This window comes from Pistacia vera, unplaced genomic scaffold (genome assembly GCF_008641045.1).
Source record: "Pistacia vera cultivar Batoury unplaced genomic scaffold, PisVer_v2 Contig449, whole genome shotgun sequence".
NCBI classification, from domain to species: domain Eukaryota; kingdom Viridiplantae; phylum Streptophyta; class Magnoliopsida; order Sapindales; family Anacardiaceae; genus Pistacia; species Pistacia vera.
In genome coordinates this window covers 217,700-237,203 of record NW_022196278.1, presented here as the reverse complement: position 1 = coordinate 237,203, position 19,504 = coordinate 217,700, and the positions used below count along the sequence as shown (strand labels likewise).

At 34.3% G+C, this 19,504-nt stretch overlaps 1 pseudogene; it reads left to right on the top strand.

The window, feature by feature from the left end:
• Window positions 1-226: 226 nt before the first annotated feature.
• LOC116144602 lies at window positions 227-9,424 on the top strand (annotated as a pseudogene).
• Window positions 9,425-19,504: the final 10,080 nt, after the last annotated feature.

Genomic DNA, 19,504 nt, shown 5'->3' with positions numbered 1-19,504 from the left:
TTATTACATGTAAAATGAGGTAAGAAATCTTCCCAAGTCAATGTTAGTTACGTTTGGCTCATGTAACAAGGATCCTTGTCCTTAATTTCTTCTTGTTTTACATTTTCTTTTATAAAATATTTTTGCATTATTTTTGTGCTCTGAGGTAAGAAAATGTTCTCCAAGTCAACATTTTAACTGTTCATTTGTAAGGATGAAATAGTTAGTCGAAACACATTCAACTATATAAATGTAGGCGTGTGAATTAGTTCACCATCAACCCACCTCCACAGCAGGCAACTTCAACCTTGTCTTTTTTCTATATGGTAAGTTCCTACGATTTGCTAGCCAGTTCTTATTTCTTCGTCTTCTTTTTTCCTTTTCCTTTTCTACGGGCATATATTATTTTTTGTTTATCTACATCTTTCTACGAATTTACAGTCATATTCCTTATGATTTTCAGCATTCTTTTGTTTAGTTGGTATCTTTTTTATGTAGAGAGATCGAATATAAAGCCAATAAGAAATAGTAATATAATGATATTTCTCAGCAAAAAAAAAAAAAAAAAAAATAAAAGGGAAGAAAGAAGAAAACACAAACTTCCCGATGCAAATACCAGAATAATAAATGTCTTGCAAAAAGAATTGTACGGCATTCGAGATTGGATTTCTTTGCGTTTCTGGGAATACTATTTTTTCATATATCAATTTTTTTAAACCCTCTAAATTTGTTAATTCAATTAAATACCCATAAATATTTTTTTTAAATTACAAAACACCCCAATCGACATTTACCAATTCCGGCCACCACCGCCGAAAATGGCCGGAATCTGATAGGATGGCGCACTACGGCTGAATCTGGCTAGTAGTGCCCGATCTAGCTTTTCCGACCAGATCCACGGATCTGGCCAGAAAAGGCCAGATCTAAGCCAAAGATCTGGCCGTTGACGACCAGATCTTTGGCCGTACAGTCGGTTACGACGGTCAACAAACGGTCATCGTTGACCATCAACGACGACCGTTTTGGCCGTCGTTAGAGCAAATACGCTAGATCTGGTCGTTGACGGCCACATCTAGCCGTAGATCTGGCCTTCCGGCCAATCCACCGTGGATCTGGCCCAAAGGCCATATCGGCGCAAGACCGATAAGATCTAGCCGGTCTGAGCCGATAAGGTGACTCCGGCACCTCTGGTGGTGGTGGTGGACGGCTGGGGTGTTTGAGGTGGGTTGGGGGTGTTTTTGTTAACTTTAATGTTTTTTATATGGGTATTTGTAAAAAAACAAATAAGGGGCATTTTATTAATTTATAATCCTACATCGTAATACCCCGCCCAATTCAAATTTTTTTTAACTTTTTTCAAAAAACTTTCCCAAAACCCCTAAATTTTGAACCAAACGAAGCTTTTGTCTTTGTTTTCATAGTAATACTCTCTCTGCTCATGTGGCATAAAAAAAATGTTTTCTCAAAATTTACTGTTTACTCGTGTATAAATTATTGTAATATATTTTAAATCTGAAAAATGCTTATATGATAGGGTTTATTACGTAGCTATCATATAAGTAATAAATTAATAATTAATATTAGTATCATAATTTTAAATCAAATGTTAAGTTTAATAGTCTTTTAATACATTATAAAAAGTCTACATTGTATTCGGGACAAATTAAGAGTATTGCCAGTACAACAAATATAAAAGAAAGGAACTTACTTACAAACATGATCAAAAATGTTAATAGTTTCTGTAATTGTATGTAATGTGGTGGACGGATCCAATGCTAACAGATTTTGTTTTCTATTTTAAATAATGAATCTAACCAAATTAATTTTTTATCCAATAAATTGGTGATATAATTCATGATTATATTTCTTTGCGTTTTAGCCAATACAAAGTATGTATGTGTGTGTGTGTGTGTTTTTTTTATATTTTAAATTTCGTGGTTAATTTATTATTAATTGAAATAAACATCAATTTCAAATCTCAAGTGAGGTATCTACCATACGTTTTAACATACTGTATTCATAATGCCATTACAGTTTAAAGACTTGAATGATCATAGCATCATCTTGATATATAACATGAAATGAGTTGTGTCTCAGAACAATTGATTAATATGTGGAGGCTGAAGATTGCGAAGGGTGGTGATAGCCCATACATGTCTAGCACAAACAGTTATGTGGGGAGACAAATATGGGAATTTGATCCAAATGCAGGAACACCTGAAGAGCTAGCTGAAATTGAAGAGGCTCGCCAAAATTATCGTAACAATCGTCATCAAGTTAAGCCATCTGCTGATTTACTTTGGCGGTTACAGGTATGGTTAATACATAGACAGACCTACATTGAGGCGAGTGGGCTGCTGATCCCAGTCACCATATGTAACCTTGTGTTTATTTGTATGTTTTTACTTTTTACATTTTAATTTCTTTAAAATTCTTTTTAATTTCAGGATCAATTAGTTTCTCTCACATTATGTTCATATTTAAATATTTCCAAATTTATTATAATTGTCGACTTTTATACATGGTCGATATATTTCCATTATGTTGATTTATTTTTAGTAAATCATTTTAAATGGTCTATAAAATTAATAATAAATCGATAAATGATTTATAAATTCTTTCAATAAAGATAATAATAATTAAGAACATTTATATTATCTTCAATTCAATTTTAATCGAAACTTAACAATTTTGGTTAATTCATTAAATAATTATAAATTTATATGACGAAAATACTATGAATATATCTTTTAATTTTGTCTATATTATATATGTAATGTTCTTTTCATTATTTTATTATACTATGAGATTTAACACCAATGAAGAAAATGTCTAAGTTCTTACGATCATTGATGCTCTAAATTTCTTTGTAAATTTGAAATCTCAATGTCATGTTGAAGAGGCTTAGTTATTTTCTTTTTATTGGACAAACGTAGTTCCTGAGAGAGAAGAACTTCAAACAAACAATACCACAGGTGAAGGTTAAGGATTGTGAGGAAATTACATATGAAACTGCAACGACTGCAATGAGGAGAGCTGCCCATTTCTTTTCAGCTATACAAGCCAGCGATGGTCATTGGCCTTCGGAAAATGCCGGCCCATTCTATTTCATTCAACCTTTTGTAAGTGCTCTTTGTGCTCATTATTTGTGGCTATATATACTTTCAAACCATCTCGTGAAAGTTACTAACCATTTCACCTAATGAAAAATATCTCAATAGATTGTTTTAATTTTTTGGAAAGTGGTATACTTGTTCAATATTTGGACCATGTTGATGAGTAAAACTCTTCCATCTCTATTTATGCACATTCCAGGTAATGTGCTGTTACATTACAGGGCATCTTGATACTGTATTCACATCTGAGCATCGCAAGGAAGTCCTCCGTTACTTTTACAATCATCAGGTACTGATTTTATTTAGAAAGGGGAATTGAAAAACATTATACATTTAACTTTGATCGTAAAATTGATTGTGTTCGCTGCTGCAGCATGAAGATGGTGGATGGGGAATGCACATAGAGGACCATAGCAGCATGTTTGGCACAGTTCTTACTTACATTTGTTTTCGTCTACTGGGATTTGGACCTGATGATGGTGAAAATAATGCTCTTGCGAGAGCTCGAAAATGGATCCGCGACCGTGGTGGTGTAACATATATACCTTCCTGGGGCAAAAATTGGCTTTCGGTATGATCAATCTACAGTATTTGAGGAACATAATTTTTTTTATCCTAATATCTTTTATTTTGTGTTTCCTATATAGCTACAGTTCTTGGTGTTTTTGAGTGGTCTGGAATCAACCCATGCCTCCAGAGTTTTGGATCCTCCTTCTTTTTCCCAATTCATCCTTGTTTGTGCATCTCACACTCCATCTTTATTGGCAATTTGGCTGAATTTTTTTTCCCCACTTAAGCTTCAATATTGTTTTTTTTGCTTTTTTTTATAGTTATTTAATTGACAGTTTTCCTTATGAATGCAGCAAAAATGTGGTGCTATTGTCGACTTGTTTACATGCCACTTTCTTATTTATATGGGAAGAGATTTGTTGGTCCAATTACACCACTAATTCAACAACTAAGATGAACTCCACACTCAACCTTACAATGAAATCACTGGAGAAAGTGCGTCATCTTGTGCAAAAGTTAGTTTACCCTTCTCTTGGCAATCATAATTACACAGACAATGGTTTTTTAATGCATATAGAGCGTCTATTACTAATAAAATATTTTATCGCAGGAAGATTTGTACTATCCCCATCCATTCGTAACAGGATGTACTTTGGGTATGTCTTTACTAGCACTAGCCTCTCCTAACCCGTTGGCCTTTGAACAAGCTCATTAGAGAGAGGGCACTTCAAGAAACAATGAAGTTGATTCATTATGAAGATGAGAGTAGTCGATACATAACTATCGGAAGTGTTGAAAAGTAAAATTAATTCTTATATTTGAACTACTATATTTCAAACTAAATCTGAAAAATAGATGACAATTGAATTAACGCAAATTGAATTGAATAGCCATTGTGTATGCTTGCTTGTTGGGTTGAAGATCCCAATGGGGTTGCGTTTAAGAAGCATCTTGCTAGAATTCAAGATTACTTTTGGCTTGCGGAAGATGGAATGAAGATTCAGGTTAGATATTGTATCTGTCAAGATATTTTCAATTTATCATTTACTCTTACTCATCAATCATACAGTGGGGTTCAAAGCATGTCTCTCTTGGTTTGGACTCATCTTGGGAAACGAATCAAGAGTATCAATCGATTGATACTCATTATTTGTCCCAGACCTAGGTTACAATCAAGACCCCACTATTGACATGGGTAAAAGATATATCCACAAATTCTTGACAGTAAGCCGAGATAGAAATATAATGCTTAATTAATACTTGTAATCCTTATGTAGACGTTCGAAGTCAAGTGTGGGATACTTCCTTGGTCTTCAAGCTCTCATTGACCAACCTCATTGATGAATTTGGACCTACACTCGCTAAAGGACATAACTTTTTAAAAAAAACTCAGGTTTTCGTATCTAAATTCTGCAAGCATTTCTGAATTATACTATAGCAGCATATAAATTTTTGTTCTTCAGTTTGCTCTGGCCTTCATTAATCATGCCTTAAATTGAAATTTTTGAAGATCAAGGATAACCTCTCGGCGACTTTAAAAGCATGTTCCGTCACATTTCCAAGGAGCTTGGCCTTTCTCGATCAAGATCACGGATGGCCAGTTTCTGATTGCACTGCTGAGAGTTTTAGGTAATTGATTGATGAATTTTGAACATAAAGAAACAAAAGTTGAAGCCAATCTTATCCATAATTATATAAAATGTTCTCAAAAGGTTAGTTTCTTCTTCTTCTTTTATTTAATTATTTATTCTATTCGTAGTGCTGCCTACTTCTCTCAATGATCATCTGATATTGTTGGAGAGAAAATGGAACCTGAGTGCTATTCGAGGCTGTCATTTCATACTTTTTTCTTCAGGTCAGGATTAACTAATTCCATGCTTAAGTATGTTTCAGTTGCTACTGTAGCTGGACATAACTGTTTGTATTTGTGATGACTATATAGAGATAGAAATTTCTATTATCAAAGAGAGTACACGATTAGAGCTAGCTTACTCCTTGCTAATAACTCTCAATTTCTAGTGTTTGTGATGATCTACAAATAAAGAAGCATGCCTATTTAAATTGTTATAGGCCAGTTAATACGAGCATAAATACACTTTGCATGAAGCGATCTTGTTGATTCATTAGCTACATTTCTTCTGGAGCGCATATGGCATAATTTGTATGCTAACTCATTTACCCAACTTTTCATGGTCTAATTTGTGGATTCGTGGGACACTTTGCTTGTAGCTAAATCACGGCTACTGTCTTTGACTTTTATGGCATGTACTTGGATGACTCGTGGTGGAGTTGCTTAATTCATTAACACATCATGCAATAACATGCTTTGTAGAATATGCATCACTTATTTTAATATATTAACTCATGGAATTTTACGAATTAATGATCGTAGGATAACAATGGAGGGTTAGCAGTTTGGGAGCCAGCGGTGCTTCACTACTTTTGGAGGTAGATTCTTTAGCAATATTAATGAAATGATCTTCCATTATTTTCGTAATTTCAAATCCTTGACAATGTCTCTGCCTTGTTTTGGTATTCTTCTTCAGTGGCTCAATCCTGTAGAGTTTCTTGAGGACCTTGTTGTTGAGGCACACGTACGGAAAAACCTTTTATCATTTCCCTTTTTGCAATTTTACAAATGATTTGTTTGAATTCCTTGCATATATATGCTAAAAGACAAGTGATTTAGGTATATTGAGTGCACTGCAGCAGCAATCCAGGCTTTTGTTCTGTTTCAGAAATATACCCAAATCAAAGACCTAAAGAATATAATTTTCACCAAAGCTGTGCAATACATCGAAACGAACAACTTAAAGATGGTTCATGGTATATTTTCTTATTTTCTATTTATATATATTTTATATCTGTTGATAAACTGTTGTGTTTTAATGATTCTATTAGTTTAATTATTATCCATTAAAAAAATAGTATAAATGAATGGTTTATTGACAGACTAATAATTTATGTAGTCTGGCAGGTAGTTTAATTAATATACTTTTCTCCATGTTTCAAATGTAAATGAGTCGAAAAAATAAAGAATAACAAACTTCTCCATTTTGTATTAATTGTAAGAAATAAAATAATTTTAGAATTTATTTTTTTCAACATATCTTCTCATCAATTGTTGGGGAAAGAAAAATTACTAAATGGACAAACATGTTTTCAGGTATGGAAATTGGGGAGTTTGCTTCATATATGGTACTTTTTTTGCCATTGGAGGTTTGGTTGCTGCTGGAAAGACTTACGACAATTCTTCGCCTTGCGTAGAGCAGTTAATTTTCTGCTAAAATTGCAAGTGAAGATGGTGGTTGGGGAGAGGCTATCTTTCTTGGCAAATAAGGTAAATTATTTTGTGTTTATTAGTATTTAGTGTCAATTTCTCATGTCCAGTCATGTCTCTTATTAATATCATCTTTGTGAGACCGCAATCTCTGTGCTTGTTTCACAATAAAGAAAGGCTACTTAACTGAGTGAGCTTCTAATTTTGGAAGAGTTTGGCTCTTAGCTTTCTTTATAGGCAAATATAAATTGTAGGATCTTTAACCCCAAAATTTGGACTCAGTTTATTATTTCCCAGACAACATGAACAACTTCACAAATTAAAACAAAGAACAAATTTATGCAAGTAAACAATCAAAACTGAGTTTATGTGGTTCGGATTCAATGTGATGCTACATCTACTAAAAGAGGAAGCAGTTAAGATCACTCACTAGAAGAAAGTTACATCGGTCATATAAAAAAATTCACCAGATTTTCCTCATGTATCTAATACACTAAAAGTAGCTATCTTGTCGGAGTTATTCTTAATACTTCCTTCCTAGATCAACATAACTAAATGTAATAGTCTTCACGAAGAAATTGGTCACATCAAGAAAACTTTGCAATAGATTTCTAAAGCCATTTCTCTCTTGCAAAAGTCAAACAACTAATTCTCCATCCTGTATTTTGAAATCAGTAACAACTATTGATCTTAGAAATAAATTTAATTTAGTTGTGCTCTAGAAGCTTGATCTCTTGTTAGTCATTGCAACCACTAATAAATCATCAACATATAAGAGCAAATCAATTTATCCACATTGATCTAGCTTTTTATGATAAAATCACAATCATATATATTTCTATTAACGCCATTTTAATCCATTTCTCAGTCCATTGACATGGTAATTGCTGACTTAGTGCATACAAGGGTTTTTTCACTAGACACATGATCTTCCTTCCCTCGTGCTAAATATCTAATTGGTTATCTCATATAAATCTACATATCAAGATCACTTTGGAAAAAAGTTGTCGTGACATCTAATTGATCAAGGTGTAGATCTAATTGTGAACCAATTACTAAAATAGTTCTACTTGAACTATGTTTTGCAGCAGAAGAAAATATTTTATGGATAGTCAATGTCTTTGGGGTGGTTTGATGGTTCTCCTACCATGTTCATTTGATCAATTATAATCTTGCAACAATTTTTATCTTGTTATGCCGTCCCCTTGCTGTTATTTTCTTGTTCTAATTCAATTTCATCATTATACTGAACCTGAATTTCAATTCTCTCATTAGATTTAGTATCTCCTTGTTTTTTCAAGTCTAGCAAGTTTCCAGCGTTATTGTTGTGTTTATAACTATACCTAATAATCTTTTAGTAAGCAGTTGGGGTCAGCAACAACTTTATACCATATTTCTAAACCACATGTCTCTAGCTAAACTTCAACATAAACAAATGTAAAGTGGTCTAATTCGAAGAAACATTAGGTTTACCACTAAATCCTTGGTCCACAATATGGCTTTAATACCATTTATAATGATGTCTACACTTGACCTTGCTTGCATGATTTTTATTTGGGACTTCATATCCACAAACAAAATTTTGAGCCCAATACAAGCCCGTAAAACACTATCCATTTTGATTACTCTACACTCTTTTTCACATAGCCAAAAGAAAACTTATCCTCTTACTTTTGGTGATATAGATATACACACCTCTTGAAGGTAAGAGATCAAATTTGGTACAAACTGCGTGGGCTTTGATTGGTTTAATTCATTCGGGACAGGTAAACTCAATTACATTGTCTATCTTATATTCCTAAATGAATTATTTCTTTATAGTCTAAGATTGAAAATTTAAAATTTACTTTATCGTAGGCTATCAGAGATCCGATACCTATTCAACGAGGTATAAAGTTGTTGATCAATTCTCAATTTGAAAACGGTGATTATCCTCAAGAGGTAACTCTAGCTGTATTCTAAGTTGAATTTTTCCTTAACATTGATGCCACAAATTAGTCTTATACCAAAGTATTAAATCTTATTTGGAGACTTAACTTTAATAAGGGTTTTGCACGATAATATCATACCATTATTAACACTCAAAAGACGGAAAATTCATAACATGCGATGTGGAATTGGTAACTTAGAGCATGAGACTGACAACGATGTAACAGTGAAAAGTTAATTTCTATATGTACCATTTTTAAATTATTAACTAATGTTATATTGGTTAGTGTATAATGTTTATCAAGAACTAAATAATTAATTTTTTACTTGTAGGAAATCATGGGAGTTTTCATGAGGAATTGCACGTTGCACTATGCTACATATAGGAATATATTCCCAATGTGGGCTTTAGCAGAATATCGTAACAAGGTTCTATTGCCGATAAAAAGCTTTTAAGTTATCATGGGAACTAATTGAATCTTGGAAATAAGGTCACATTAGATACATCATATTAATAAAATTTATTCAGATTCATGTTGCTCATATTGGCATTAAAAGGACTTATTAGTAAACTTATGTATAAATAAAAATAATATTTATTGTACTTATAGAGAATATACAATAAATATTTGAAAGTTTTATTACTTTACCAAGTTGATTAAACCTATGCAGAATGGGTTAAACATGTTCATTTGTGCTTATGGGTTGGCTCATTCTGGTAGAATTTGAGATAGATCTGACTTCTCACCCAATAAGGTCTTGTTGAATGGGAGAATTGCCCACTTTTATAAATCAAAAGACTTGAGTATGCCTAGTCGGTGTGGGACTCCAACACTCCTCCTCACGGTTAAGCCAACACTTCCCCTCATGGTCAAGCCCATCTGTTGGTCAGTGTGGGACTCCAACACTCCCCCTCATGGTTAAGCTAATACCCGTCCTCACAGTCAAGCTAACACTCCCCCTCACAGTCAAGCTAACACTCCCCCTTACGGTCAAGCCCATATGTCGGGTCACGCCTGTTGATGGAGGTAGTTGCTGGCTCTAACTCCTTACTCGCTGGTCAAGCACTCAGCTCAATTGAACCTGACTCTGATACCATGATAGAATTTGAGATGGGTCTGACTTTTCACCCAATAAGGCCTTGTTGAATGGGAGGATTACTTCTTCTTATAAACCAATTGACTTCAGCGTGCCTAGTCGGTGTGGGACTCCAACGTTAGTAAATCGATGAGCAAAGGCAGTGGAAAAACAAAAATATTGCCCATCGATTACTCTGATTTCGCCAAGATCCAAGTCTGATATATATATATATATATATNATTTTACGAGTATACTAGCTAGAAAGAGAGTCATTACAACAATGTTACCGATATAAATACTGTAAAAACAAAAATCAAAGAAGTCATGCATTTGCTGGTCGAGCTCATGAATTCTATAGTCGCTATTGTTTCAGATTTGAAAGAAAATGATACTTTGCTTTCTGCAAACAAGGAACGACTTGGAATGGGAAGGCGTCAAGAGAGAAGGCAATACAAATTTTGTGTAATATAAAACTAAATTATAAATTCTCTGTTATTTGTTGACTTATTCATTTGGAATTCAACTTTATATTATCCTATTTTATATATATATATATATATATATATAATTTGTATGCTTAAATTGAAATAAAAAAGATCCATGCAAGGATTAGATTATACCAGCGTTTGGAGGCTCCATCAATATCTTTGAATGCAATTTCGCTACCAATTCGAGAATGGAATCGAACTCACGTCATCCACACGAAGATAGTACGTCAGAGACCAAGAATTGATTTTGCTAGAATCAATTCATGGCTTTAAGGAGTCAAGTATTTGGAAGAAAGAGTGAAGAGAAAATAGAGAAAATATTTCTCTCGTTCACCCACGGCCACACAAATGAAAATTGTATGTAAAACCTAAATTTGCTTCATTTATATAATGAGGCAAATCTCCATTCCACCCCCAAAGTTTAGCAACAACTCAAACTTAGGTGGAATCACACATAGGTCCTTATTTAATTGTTTAGTTGAATATTAATATTAATATTAATATTCACTTCAATAATGAAATTTGTAATTTTGCTAAATTAATCCAATAATAAATTGGACATAGGCTACAATCTGAGTAAATTTAATTACACAACAAAATTACCAATATGCCTGTTCGTCCAAAACACGAATATGCTCTTCCAAAGTTTACCATTCTTAAATTGTCTCCTAAGTGTGTGACCCGTAGGCTCCTCATCATACCAGCAGTGAGTAGTATCACGATTGACACTAATTAATTGTCTCACTATACACAGACCAAGATTGGCCCCTAGCAAGGTATCTTGGCCACCCGATAGATTCGAATTCAGCGAAACAACTACCTATCAATGATATGGTTACCATGCAATCAAATCCTTTCATCATTTGTTATCTCATCGAGACTGAGGTACATAAATAGTGTCAACCTCAGTTACTGTCGATGTGTTTGTATTCAGTTACTAGACCAATGACCAGAATAACAAATTGGATTTGGCAACAACTCAATCCCACTATGGCCACAGCTTTAGTATCATTGCCATTTACTGAATTGCACAGTGAGATAACTTCTCCCGTACCCGAGAGTGATGAATCCTCTGTCGATCCACCATAGTCTTGATACACTCCTCGATGTAGCCAATCACTACTGTATTGATAGCTCTAAATATAACTACGTTAGGCTAGTGTCAAACTACACTAATCGATGCACAAGGCACTCCGGTGATCTCAAGTCTAAGGATCACATGCCCCACCATTCGTTAGAGGATTTGTTCCATAGACACTAGGGTTACCATCTATATTGAATCCTCTGGTGGGTCAGTCCAGTGAACTTACCTACAGCAAGCACCTATGTGTTGCACCAAGTTGTCAGCAAACAACCTTGACAAGTGAGATCAATCACTGTCTTTCAACAGGTTTGTTCAACACTATGATAGCCTTACCGTATTATCTATGTCCTTGGTCAGAATAATACTGGGGCTACGGACATTTCTAGAATGGCCACCATATTTGATCATAGGGTTCTCACTATCAAGATTTAAAACTTTTGATACCCTTGTCACGGTTCTACCATCCTAAAGATATATATAAATACATACAATTATGATTTACATGATATAGTAGAAAATGTCTTTTATTGATTAATATAAACATTATTACAAAGAGTCAATTCCACAATAATTTATTGGCTCTAGGGCACCTACTCCAACATCCAACACATTCATCATCAACATAAACTAAACATTCATGGCATAATGTAAAGCACACAAATCAATTTTACATGATTTGGCAACCTGCCTACATCCATGGGACCAAGTCCAAACAAAGCTAATCCATTATGATAAATATTTATAGTTCAATTACAAACCAAAGTTAAGCATCAGTTGTAAGAACACTCCCAGCTGTCAACACTTCAAACTTCACCCTTTGGTTGAACTTCAAACTACCATAGCAAGTTTCACACCAGGATACCACCTGGACAGCCTTGAGCTCTACTCAGGCTTCAACACCGAAGACGCACTTCAGCTCCAACAGCTCAAAACTACTTTAAGCACTCAACAATGGAACCACATTCCAAACATACTCAAACAAGAAAGGGTTAAACAAGGTATTTTTAAGCTTACCAAAAGATATGGAACCTACTTAAAAACAAAGAAAACCTCAAGGGATATTCAGGCTCAAAAGACAATGCAAGGTTGAGGATGAATATAAAGAAAACTTGCTCAACAATGCAAAAGACACCTGGCCAAAAAGCATTTACATGTTTAGCTATTTTTGGAAAGTTTTCACCAAACTTTCTTGGGACCACTCTGAAAAGCTGATGCGTGATTTCATAAACATGCAAATGTTGCAAGTGTACTAGTCGCTCAAGTAATAAAGTGATGAGTGAGTATCGTTCCCATGAGGATTGGTGGCTAAGCACTAATTATTTCTACCGTTTTCAAGTTGGAGCAATCGAGTTCTTTGGATTGAAGGGAGACAAATTAAACTTAAAACTAAAACACAATTTCTAAATATTCAAAACTAAATTATGAAAGCAAGATTTAAAACACGGATAAAATCAATTCAAACAAACGGGTAGGGTTTTGACTTCATTTGGACTCTTTTGGGTTAGACCTAAAGATTATACTAATTCCATATTCACATGCATTGATTGTAAATCGAACTCTCTAAAGTGTAAAATATACCTTCTCAGGCTATATTTCCTTACTCTTCCCTATTAAGCTTCCGCACCCAACAAAATGAAGACTAAAAGTTCAAAGTTCATTAAGCACAAGAATCCTAGATTGATTTCATTGATTCTTAAATCTATCTCTAGCATTTAATACTACAATGGTAATTACCCAAGAAGCTTAACATGAATTATTTCTCAATCTCATCATGTTCATCACATAAAAACAATAATTTCAGAATAATTACACACTCAAAGCAAAATCATATGAAAATAGTAATCATCACTTACTTAACCCATTAGAATCCGAACTACATCAAAACCCTAACCCACAATAGGTTAGTTCATGGCTAAATCAACAATACAAATAAAAGAAATGAAAAATCCAAAGTTCAACATAATGAAAATAAGAGAAAAGACAAGAAAATCTCCCCAATTGAAGAATCCACTAGTTTAATCTCGAATCTTTACCCTTTGTAATCAAAGTTTTCCCAAAACTAATCTAAGAAAATGTAAAAAGCTGCTCTCTCTAAAAAAAAAAAAACGAACTCCCTAAAAAATGACTAAGTTTCCTTTTTATACTCAGCCCAAAAACCTAGAAAAATGCCTAAATTAAACTGTGCGTTTTTGGAATTCGCAGACTTCGCCGCGGCGAAGAAGTGAATTATCCTTCGTGCACTACTTTCTTCACCGCGGCGAAGAACAAGCTTCGCCGCGGCAAACCTTCATGTGGAATTCTGAATTTTCAAAATTACCCTCCGCTTGCTTCCCTGCTTGAATCTTCGATCTTCGTCACTCTCCTCATGGAAACAAGCTTCATAGTGCACCCACTCTGCTTCAGAACTTTCCCAACTTCTGAGATCCACTCACTTCTGAGTCTAAAAACTCCAATTCACTTCTTAATTGTATTAAATGTCCATTTTAGCCTAAAACACAAAATACAAAGAATTAAGTACCAATTCAGGTCAAAATGAACTAAAAACTATCTGAAATCTGACTAAAAAGTCTAATCAAAACAGTATAATCCACGGATTATCAAAAGCTAAATGAATTTCCAGTACACTATATGAGCTATTGACATGTGTATGTGGACTACTCACACATATCTCAAGTCTGAATGAAAATCCTAATATCTAATGGAGACACGACATGTGTAATAAAAAAATGATTGGGTGAAAGTCTTCACACTGACACTGAGTGTCATCACATCAAAAGACTATAAAACTATTGTGCATAAACAGTGTGATGTTGCGGCAGTAGAACGTAGTGTAGCCACACACAATTCATAAATTGACAAAAATACTCACAATATTTATTGTATTTACAAAGAATACATAACTTTTTTCAGATTCTTTTTACTCATATTGCCGTTAAAAGGACTTATTACTAAACCTATGTGTTAATAAATAGCTATTTATTGTATTTATGAGGATAAATTTTAAATCTAGATTTTGCCTATTTTTTTAATTCTTTTAAATCTGGGTTTTATTTTGTTAGGAGTTATTTATTATTTAATCTGGTGTATTATAGTTATATTATTATTGTTGTTCCTTCAGTTTAATTATACTAGTTTGGTTCAATGAATGTTATTGATAAGAGTGTAATTTTTATATTTTTATTCCTTCCATATTATGTTTTTTGTTATGTTTTATGCCTAGTTGAGTTTATTTTGTAAGTTTGGCATATTTGGATAGACTTATGAAATAATTGAGAAAAGATTAGGAAATTCCAGATTTTTTATTATTCTGACCAGTGCTGCGTTTTTCAGGTTTTTCATGGAGTTAGATTTCTCGATTGCAAAAGTGTTCTTCAGAAAAAGTAAAGTAGACGAATCAAGCTTTCCAGGAAGGTATTATGGACGAGAATCCAAATTCGTTTGGGACATCATTAGTTGTTGCAAAACCGGACCTGGAATCCTATTCGCGGAAGGATTTCCTGGCTGAGTATTGAGTCTTCAAATGGGCCTAACTGGAGCTTCAGATATCGAAAGTAGGTGATTCAAAAGCCCAAATTCATCTACACATCCAGGAATACAATTTTATGAAGTGACCAAGCCCAGAAGAGTTCTTTTACATTGTGAGAATCCTGGTGCAAGCTGGATTACGAATTCTGTTTTCTATATCTGATAAGATTTTGACAGTTTTGGAAGTCAATCGTTTAGCAAAGATCTAGGAAAGTAATTTCCGTTTTTCATGGGAGAGAATTAAGGAAAAAATATGTTATTTATTTAGGAGTTGTTAGGTTAAAGAAAAAAAGAACAGCAGTAGAGTTTAGTTTTTAGTTTTTTTTTTTTTACTTTCTACGTCAAGATGTGCGGCTGATCTTTCTTCTTTAGTTCAAGGGGATTTTGAAGCCTGAATTCATGTCGTTGGTGTAACTTAACTTTAGTAACATTGTTCTCAATCTTGTTCTTATTGGAATTGTTTATGTTATTCTGTTTTAATTGTTTATGATTCTTATTTGGGTGATTTAGTAATGGCCTGCTAAATTGTTTAATTGGAATTTTATCTGTTAGAATTAGGAATTATGATACGTAATTGTCCTCTTTCTATTCAATGAGTAACACATGATGATAGATGATTACGGACAAGTTTTTAGTCTTTCACCTTGAATAACATAACCTAAGTTAAATAATCCGATCTTGTGTGATTGTTGCTTGGATTGATCTATTTTCCTAATTCTTAAGGCTGCCATTGAATTAAACTTAGAGAGCTTATTCTAGTTTGTTCAAGGGTTTGGATCTATTTGAATAGCTTATTTCTGTAGTGACAATTAAGGGAAAATTCGGGTAACAGAGCTTGTTGTTTCCTAGGGTCAATAATTCCATAATAATGAGATAGAATAATGTTACGGTTAGTTCATGTCCAATGCATGTTTAGGTGGATCTTGAACCGAGAAGTAGTTGTTTTTGATCTGATATTTTCTACCATTGGAGATTTATTCGTTTCACTTTAGATTGCATTGTCTACAACCCCTTTCATTATTTTGTTGTCTGTTTATTGTTTAGGATTTTATTTTATTTTATTTGTCTGTTGTTTTTGTTGTGGTTATTGGTCAGAACATAGGATATAATCGAATCATTCCCTGTGGGATCGACCCTTGCTCACCCTATATGCAATTTAGTAGTTAGGTTATTAATGTGTTTAATTTGGAGCATTCGGTACGCTACCAGTTATATAATGTAAAAAAATAATATTGCGAATTATATGGATCCTTGGATATATATTTTGCATTTTATTGCTTTTAAATATTATATATATATATGAGTTTTTTTGGTGGTCTTACCAATTTCCTATATCACCCAACAGATTTCATTAATGTCTCTGTTGAAACTAAAAGCAAACACGTTATAAGAAAAGCATAAAATAATAACAGAACACAATGATTTACCCTGGTTATAAGAAAAGCATAAAATAATAACAGAACACAATGATTTACCCTGGTTTGTTCCTTTTTCAAGGAACTATGTCCAACATTCAAACATAGTGATTTTGTTGAGTATCAGAAAACTTTATGTTAGAGTTGGTGAACTCTATTCAACGTTAGATACCCATTTTTAAAGTGCAGTGGAAGATTTTACCAAGTTGATTAATGGTTATCAAGTTAAGCATGAATCAACAACCACAAGCGATAAAGATAAAGCACACCAGCATATACATGGTTCAGCTAAATCCATTTTAGCCTACATCCATGGGACCTCGTCCAGATCAAAGCAAATCCACTAATCAACAAACATTACAAGATATCACTTAGAGTTGATTTTAGCTACAGTAAAGAGAACTCCTTGTTCTACGTTACACAAAACACCACCCTCTGAATCTCTAATGCTTCGTTGCTTCTAGGATCACTCCACACCAGGAGAACTCCCGGACAACACTTGAACTCCACCCAAGCTTCACTCGTCGAAGAACACCTCCAGCTTCCACGACTTGAACTCCTTTCAAGCTCTTAGCGTAGGAACCAAGTTCCTGCAACAACAAACAATAAACAAAGATCAACAAAATGATTTAAGCATTAAACCATACGTGGAACCTATCAAGGAATAAACTCTTTGAAAATTTCAAAGCACAAACAAAAATAATATTTAGGTTCAAAAAGAAAACAAACAAGGAAGAAGATGAACTTCCTTTTAGTCACAATAAAGGAACTATGTTCCAAATAAATACTCATCAACAAGCTAAGATATGATCATCAAAGAATGAAAAAAAACCCATAAACAAAGAAGAGAGCCTGATTGAAATGCTCTCTAAAATTTCAAAGAACTAAACAATGAAAAAACCAGGTTCAAAGATGTAAGGAAGAAGAAGATGGGTTTAAATAATCCTTGTGCCACGACCAGGGGCTATCCTCTATCTTGCCACCTTCGGGCTCAAGGGCTTTCCCTGCACGTCGGACACGTCATAGGTACTGTCCCCTCCCCCCCCCCCCCCCCCACCCTTAAGGGATTTCTACGCCTCCACCATGACGTGAACCCATGGCCAAGAGGCTATAGGCAAATGGGAAGCATCATGAGCACCATTGGGCTAGCTTCCCATTTGCCTATAGCCTCTTGGCCATGGGTTCGAGTCATAGGGGAGGCGTAGAAATCCCTTAAGGAGGGGGGGGGGGGGGACAATACCTTTGACGTGTCCGGTGCGCGGGAAAAGCCCTTGAGCCTGAAGGTGGCAAGATAGAGGACAGCCCCTGGTCGTGACACCTTGCTTGACCAATCTCTTTAAGACAAGTGGCGGACAATCTCTTTCATCTTTTGTTAGGACCACCAACAAAAGTTCACAAACTTTGCAGGACCACAAGAGGAAAGGTGGACACCTATAAAAAGAAAACACAAAAACCATAAAAGAGATAAAACTTGATGGGCAACATAATATAAGAAAGACGCCACATGTGCAAAAAGAATCAGAGTACAAGCAAATACAATATCAAAGGTTGGCTTTACAAAAGAGCAAGAATGATAAAGGCCAATTTCGTGCTCCCCAATTCTTGCCAAGTCAACAAACAATGGCTGACATATGTTGGTCCAAAAATGGAAAAGATTCCATCTATATTTTGGGACCACAACTAAAAAGGGAAAAAGTTTATTTCCCTGGAACACAAAAGGCTATTGGGACACCTGTAGGTGGTCCAAATGACAGCACAACAGATGGACAAAAAATATCATTTGATAATGATAAAAACGTAACTTGTGTAAAGTGAGTCAAACATGTGATGTTAACACAGAAGAAGAGTGTGCGCACACACGAACTAAAATGCGAAATGAAATGTAACATGCAAAATGTCTGACTTCAGTGTGCACACACACAACAACTGTGCACACAGAAAACATAAGTTTGACAAAAATAGTCAACACTTCAGAATACAAAGATGAACAGTATTGGTAGCTCACTCTTCTCTTTATTCTCTCACCTTAGGTTTTTCACTATTGCAGAAAACACACAATAAATCCTAACCTAATTTGGGCTTACCCAAATGAGTCGTCGTAGGCAGACAATTTGTCAAGGCTATGAGAAGTATACACCATATCCAACATTCTCCCAATTATAGAGAAAAAAATTGTTAGTAAAATATTAATATTCCTAAAATAGTTATTTAAGTCTATATATTGAATAAAGATAGGCTGCCAAACGAATCTCACAAACTTCTCTCACAAATCCTGACATGGCAGTTGAGTTGGCAGCTCCACCACACCCAAGGCACAAAATGATTTTGACTAGACCCAAGAAACGATTGTTCATAAAAGGAATTGGTCGTTCCTCATGGAAGGAATGACCATCCCTTTCTAAGGAACAATCATTCCTTCCTTATAGAATGTCTGTTCCTTTCTAATGAATAACCATTCTCGTTCCTTGAAGGAACGACCATGTATGAAGGAATGGTTGTTCCTTATAATGAGAGCTTGAAATCAAAAGAAAAACAGGTAAGAAAAGTGCCAAGATAGTGCGAGAAATTGTGAGAAAACGAGAGAAAAATACTGAATATATGTGTGTAAGAATTATTATTATTGAATTCTGTTACATAGTTTGTTAAAATACAAACTGACCCTAGTCAACAAGTCAACCAGTTAATCTAACTGAAATTACAAATTTATCCTTTAAGGACTAAAACATTAACAACAAAACCCATATTCTAACATTTCCTTGTAAACAGGACCTCCACTGAATCCTCAAATGCACTATCAAAATCATATTCTAACATTCCGTTGTAAACTCAACTTCCATAGAAAACTCTCCAATCACAATGCTCAACAACCCAAGTTAATATATTCAGCAATTCAGAGCAATCAACAACACTCATCGTATAGCATAATAGCAGCAAACTCTCCAGTCGCAATAATCATCAGCCCAATTTGATTTATCCAGCAAATCAGAACAATCAGCGACTTTAGTTCAACAGTTTACAAAAAAAAAAAAAAATTCAGCTCATGCTGTAGCACCATATTCATCCAAAACAGAACATATGCATAATAGCACCAGTCAGTA